A 6,465-nucleotide genomic window follows, 5' to 3' on the forward strand; every position below is an offset into this window, starting at 1 on the left:
TGTCTAGAAAGGTGATACATCACTTCATCAGGTAAGTGGTGCAGGAATCACAAGTTGTCTTCTGGATCTAAGGGAATGTGTAATATCTACAAAGCAGCTAATCATACTTTCTGACTGCAAGGCAAGTGCAACAAGTTTTTATGCAAACAAATCCTATTAACAAATAGGAATCATTATACTACTCTCTATTTCCAGCTTTAGGAATATAATAGAGTGTCTTCACAAGTTTTACATTCCCTTTAGTGTTGAATTACTAATCAGGGAGGATTTGACTACTTGAAAAGCATGTCATACATAATCCCCTTGTCACTGTCATGTTCTCTACACAGTAAAGTCATAACACATTAAAAGACTTAAAATTGCTGCTTTTTCCATATTCCTCAAAGAGTATCTGAACTCTTCTTTAAATGAACCTCTCCCTCTGGAATCAGTTTTACCTTTACCACATTTGAAGTGCTATTCTGTCCCAAGATAAATGGGACACTGAGGAAGACAATATCAGTAGTGCAATATAGATTCTTAATTATGGTGGAAATTGGATGCACCCTCTTAAGACTCTTCACTGTGCTTTGTTTTCCCCAGGAAGTGTAGATCTTTAATTTGATCACTTCATAAGCACTTTCAACCATTTGTGTATGAAGATCTTCCTAATTCTCTGAATCTGCTTCAGTTCCTAAAGGGGATGAAGGTTCTTCAGAGGGGTATGAGCAACAACAAGTTGTTGTGTGTTGTTGTTCCACTCCACACAGGAATACTAGAGTTTTCATGTTCATCCATGACAAACTGAATAACGGACACTAATTTTTCTCCCCCATCAGATAATGGACATGGTCAGAATCTAGATTGCAAGAATTCCCATTAACTTTGGGGAAAGTCACTTAGCTCCCAGGCCACATATGTCAAAATATCCATTGGATTGGAAACAGTTTGACTTGTAAACAATTTGCAAATTTAACACTATTGAAATTCAGAGATCTTCTTTTTATACTAAAGCAAATTAAGATGATTTTCTCTCTCCTCCTGATGTGTTCCAGCTGTGACAACAACCAGATCTGAGTTTGCAGTCACACTATATTCTTTGCCAGAAACAATCTTTAGTGTTCTGAGGAAGAGGCCACCATCATCTCTTCCTTTAGTTTGTTTTCTATGGCATTAACTAGCACAAATTCAACAACCATATCCTTCAGTAAGATACTGATGACACATGTCATACCCACTGCATCAACACTAACAATAGGGATCTTGTTATGCAGAATTTGGCCTTCTTTTGGACATTTATTATCAGCTGATCCTTGGCAGTTCCTGTCTTAGAAATGTAATAAATCTAAACTTGAACAAAGTTACTGGTCTGGGGGTAGACTGACTTTAGAAAGCATTTTTAACACAAGGTAGAAAAGTGAGATGAGTGGAAGTGGAAGTAGTGAAAATGAATGGCTTTTCCTAAGAGGTTGACTGTGAAATGAAGTAGAGACATAGGATGGATTGGGTCTAATGAGGATTTTTTGTTGTGTTTTTGTTGTTGTTGTTGTTGTTGTTGTTTTAAGGATAGGAGAGTTTTGGCCATGTTTGTAGAGAAGTTGAGGAGCAAGTAGTTAGGGAGAGATTGATGAACAAAAAGAGAGGGAGGTAATTTTAGGGACCATTTTCTTCTGGAAGATACAGGATAATCAGTGCTTGTAGCGACTTCACAAGAAGGACCAAACATGTCTTCAACTGCCCATTCTCAACCTATAGCTGAAAAGAAAAGAAAAAAAGATGATTTCAAAGTATTTTGAAATGAGGAGAAAGGGCCAAGGGCCTCAGAGCAAATGGGCTCTTTTCCCTAATATAGCTTTTTTTTTTAATTCCACAGCAATATTAATAGAGAGCTTGTCTCAAAGCCAGAAATACTGAGGTTTGAACACAGTGTCTGGCACACAGTGGCTTTATGACTCAAGACAATCCAAACTCTCAGTGCTCTAGGCAATTTTCTAATACTACATCCTACAGAAAATATGCCAACCTGGGTTGGTAAAGGGAGTTTCCTTAGGTGGGAATTTATTGTATCAGTGAAATGATATATATAATCCCTAGATTTTAAGAAATCTTTTTCCTTGACTTTAGTATTGTTTGTCTTCATTAGTCCATTCTGAGGGCTAGCATTTCTAGAACAATATTTGCGAAACATTGGGTCTGGAGTCAAATACTGTCTTAGTTAATTATAAGTTGTGTGATCTTAGGAAGCCATTTATCTTCCGTCTGCTTCAATTTCTTCATTTGCTGTTATGAGGGCCAAATGAAACAATAATTACAAAGCATTTAGCATGATGCTTAGCACATAAATTCTTTATAAATGGTATTCATTTTTTAGTCACGTCCAATCCTTTATAATTCCATTTAGGGTTTTCTTGGCAAATCACTGGAATGGTTTGTCATTTTCTTCTTCAGCTCATTTTACAGAAAAGGAAATTGAGGTAAACAGAATTAAGTGTCTTGCCCAAGATCACACAGCTAGGTCAGATTTGAACTCAGTGATGAATCTTTCTAAAAGTCTAGGCCCAGCATTCTATCGACTGAATCATTCGGCTACTTCCATATACATGTCACTTCTCATCATCATCATCATCATCATCATCATTATTATTATTATAAATATTCATTCTCAATTATATGCCTTTCCTTCCATCTTCTATAAATGCCTTTTAAAATCTGTTACTTGGTGATTTCTCTGGGTATCCATAACCATTCTTATATTGGTTTTAGATTAATTTGAGTCACCCTTTTGTATCTTTTAGATAATGTAGTTGTCCAATCACAATGATCTTAAATTTTCTTCTCTATATTTCATTTTCCTGTAAAGAACAATAACTTTTTTTGTTTTGTTTTTTTCAATGTGTGTGATCTTAAATGTTTTTATAGGCTCAACCTAGGCAATGAGGTGGCACAGTGAATAGAACATTGTACCTTGACTCAGGAAGGCCTATGTTTGAATTTAGTCTTAGACATTTACTAGCTATGTGACCCTAGATAAGTCACTTAACCACTGTCTCCCTCAGTTTCCTCAATTGTAAAATGTGACTCATAACAGTACCTACTTCCCAAGGTTGTTATAAGAATCAAATGATGTAATATTTTAAAATGCTTTGCAAATTTTAAAATGCTACACAAATACTAGTTACAATTATTATTTCAGAGGCCTTCCCTACTTCCCCTAGTTCACAGGACTTCCTCTTCAAATGACAAAAATCTAAGTATTTACTTATTTCAAGGTTCTAAGTTCTTTGGGTACAGGGATGGTTTTCATTCACAGTATATCTCCCAGGGCTAGGTCAATACTTTATATCAATGGGGATCTAAATAAAATGTCTGTGAAAAAAATTGCAGAATTTTAATAACTAAGTTAATCCCCAAAGAATAGATAGGAAAAAGCATCTCATCCCACTTCTTTGCAGAGACCATGGGTATAAAACACTGTATATAATGTAACATCTTGGTTGTTTTTGAAGAACTGATTTCTTTTTTACTTTGTTACAAGGGGTAGTTTTCTGGGAGAATTAGGAGGAAGAGATACATTAAGAAATATAGCAATAATATAGCAAAACATGGTAATAAAATTTATTTTTTTAAAAAGTTGTTGAATAGACTAGACTGTTGAATTGGAGTGATGTCTGTGAAAATATTGTGTAAAAGTTATATAAATACCATCTGTTAATATCACTATTATTGACCCCATCTGAACACTCATGGTTGTTTTGTTCTGGGAGAGGACAAGAGGAGAGAGAAGTGAGTGGTAGGAATCTGCCTTATAGAATGTAAGCTTGTTGAGGGCAGGAGTTATTTCACTTTTGTCTTTGTTTCTCTGATCCCTAATATGGTATCTGATATATACTGTAAGTGTTTAAAAAATGTTAGTTGATTTATTAGTGAATAACCATTATGCAAAACTGTTCTCTGATGACAGAAATTTTACCCTCCCATAAGGTAATCTCTTTGATTATACTTCCATCAAATGACTAGAAACATCTTTTTCCTATGGAGTCTAAATTTGTTTCCAATTCTTCTCGGTTCTGTCTGCCCCACTATTGGTCCTAGTCTTAACCCAGAAAATCATAAACAACCAGCCTGATCATGTTCCCCTATCTGAAACTTGCTGGAGTCAAACTCTATCTAAGAGCACATAGTATATAACTTTTGACTAAGAGCCAGAAACAGGAAGTTGAATTCAGGACAGGTTGGCCAGCCCAGGCTCCAGATGGTCCTGAAGAATGGCAGGGGAAGCAAACACTGGATCAGTCCCAGATTAAAAATCAAACAGCCCTTCCTTTAGCTTTCTACAGACAGGCTGACTTAAAAGGAAGGACATTAAAAGAATGGTGAATTTGCTTGAAACAAGCAAAGTTTGGTGAAGGAAAGTAACTCATGTCGACACCTCAACAATAATACCATCATCCCCACCTGATGAACTTTCTGCTTTTCTGACCTTTAAGGACTGTCTCCCTGGGACTATAGCCATTGAGGGCAGCTTTGGGGTAGGGCTGGAGGGCTAGAACTTGGCTATTGATTAAAGTTATTTTTTGTGGGTGGGATAGTCAGTGGTCATTCTGTTCTTTCTACTCCTTCCCACCTCTTCCAGGATTTTACCCTCACCTAGTGACCCATTCATCAAACATCTCTCCCAGCTAAGCAGCCAAATAGAGGAGAAATACCTCTAGAGACCTGGATAGATCCTGCTTCTGGCCCTTAAGAGCAAGTTCATTCTCTGAGTATAATCTCAGTCTTCGGCTATAAAATGAAAGGGTTAGAAATACTGATCTGGAAAATGGATTCAGACTCTGATGTTCTTTGCATTTTTGAATCCCAGATCCAAAAAGTTTAAAATTACATCAGCAAATCCACCTCTCCTTAATGAACCTCAGTTTCTCTATCTGTACAATGGAGGTAAAATATTCTCAGAAAGTTTATAATAGGGAAAAACACTATGATATTAAGTTATTATGGTTATTATTGTCATTTTGTCCATGAATTAGAGGGAGAGGAACAGAATTAGTATCCCTTATTATCCACTACCACCTTTCCATCCCCTCTTTCTGGGGAAAGGGCATTGGTCTAGGATTCAGAGACTTTTCTAATTCCAGTTTTGCCACAACCAGAATTCAGTATGATCAAGATCAATTCCATTCCTCTCTGTAGAGAGAATTCCCTTTTTCCTACTCTAAGGGAAAGATTTAGATTCAATAATTAGGATTCTCAGATGATTCAGGAATGAGCTCCAGGGCTCAAGAAAAGGAAAAATACAGACTGGGGCTTGAGGAAAGGAGGGTTGCAGGGCAGGCTGTTAAAACAGGAAGGACCTTCTAAAGCCTTAAATAGAAGTTGTGTGGATATGGCAATTTTGAGAGACCCACAGAATCACAAATTCTCAGAAATAGAAAGAATCTGAGAAATGATGTCTGAGAAGAAAAGGAGGAAACAAAAAATAATTGAGTAATATTTCTCAGAGCTAGAAGGGATGGATCAGCAGGTTCATCCATATTTCCCATCTCAATACCTTTACAGTAACTATTCCTTTAGCCTGGGGGATGGTCTTTGTATCCCTTTTTGTCTCCACCTCTTAGATTCTCTTTTCTTCCTAACTGCCCTGATGGCATCTTCTATATCAGTCATTGTTCATCTTAGTATCATAGTCTCAAGTAATCTAATGAAACGTATAGATTCTTTCTCAGAATACTGTTTTTATAAAATAAAATGCATGGGATGACAGGAAACCAATCATATTGAAATTATTATAGCCATATCTATCATTTATTTATCATCTATCTATCCATCTATGTCTATGTAAAACATTTACAGACCATAAGTTTAGAAACCAAGTCTACATGAAGCTTTTCTGGATAATCCTTTCTGCCTTAGCTGGTAGGGTCCTCCCTATCTACATCTGTTTTCTATTTATCATGTATATTTTTGTATATATGAATGCTCTTTTCATTAAAAGAATATAAACTCATTGGAGGCCTCCATAAGTTGATTATCTCCAATTTATCCTATATATATTTCATATCCACCAAGTTTTTTGCATGTTGTCTCTTCCATTAAAATGTGAGTTTCTTGAGAGCTGAGGATATAATGGGTATTTTTTTCCCCTTTCTTTGTAGCTGCATCTCTTAGCACAGTGTCTGGCATACAGTAGGCATTAAAGAAATCCCTATCTGTTTTCCTCCTAGTGAGAATCTCTTACCTACACTTTCCCTAAACTTCCACATTGAAATTAAGGCACCCAAGGCAGAATGAAATCCCTTCTTATTGGGTGAGGGATGGTTGGGAAAGAAGGTTTCAAAGGCTTGGGAAAGACTAAAAAGAAGAATTGAGCCTTCTCAGTAGTCAATTTGGTCCTCTCAGAGTCTAAATGACATCTGCTCATGCTGGTTGGCACTGTAGGTAAATGCTAAAGGAATTCAGCCAGACTAGTATTTGAGGGTAAAGCAGCAT

General features: G+C 36.4%; 1 pseudogene; it reads right to left on the minus strand.

Moving 5' to 3' along the window:
• Nucleotides 1-353: 353 nt before the first annotated feature.
• On the minus strand, nucleotides 354-2,725 carry LOC141562531 (L-lactate dehydrogenase A chain-like; annotated as a pseudogene).
• Between the last annotated feature and the right edge of the window lie 3,740 nt (nucleotides 2,726-6,465).

Source organism: Sminthopsis crassicaudata, chromosome 3, assembly GCF_048593235.1.
Source record: "Sminthopsis crassicaudata isolate SCR6 chromosome 3, ASM4859323v1, whole genome shotgun sequence".
NCBI classification, from domain to species: Eukaryota; Metazoa; Chordata; class Mammalia; order Dasyuromorphia; family Dasyuridae; genus Sminthopsis; species Sminthopsis crassicaudata.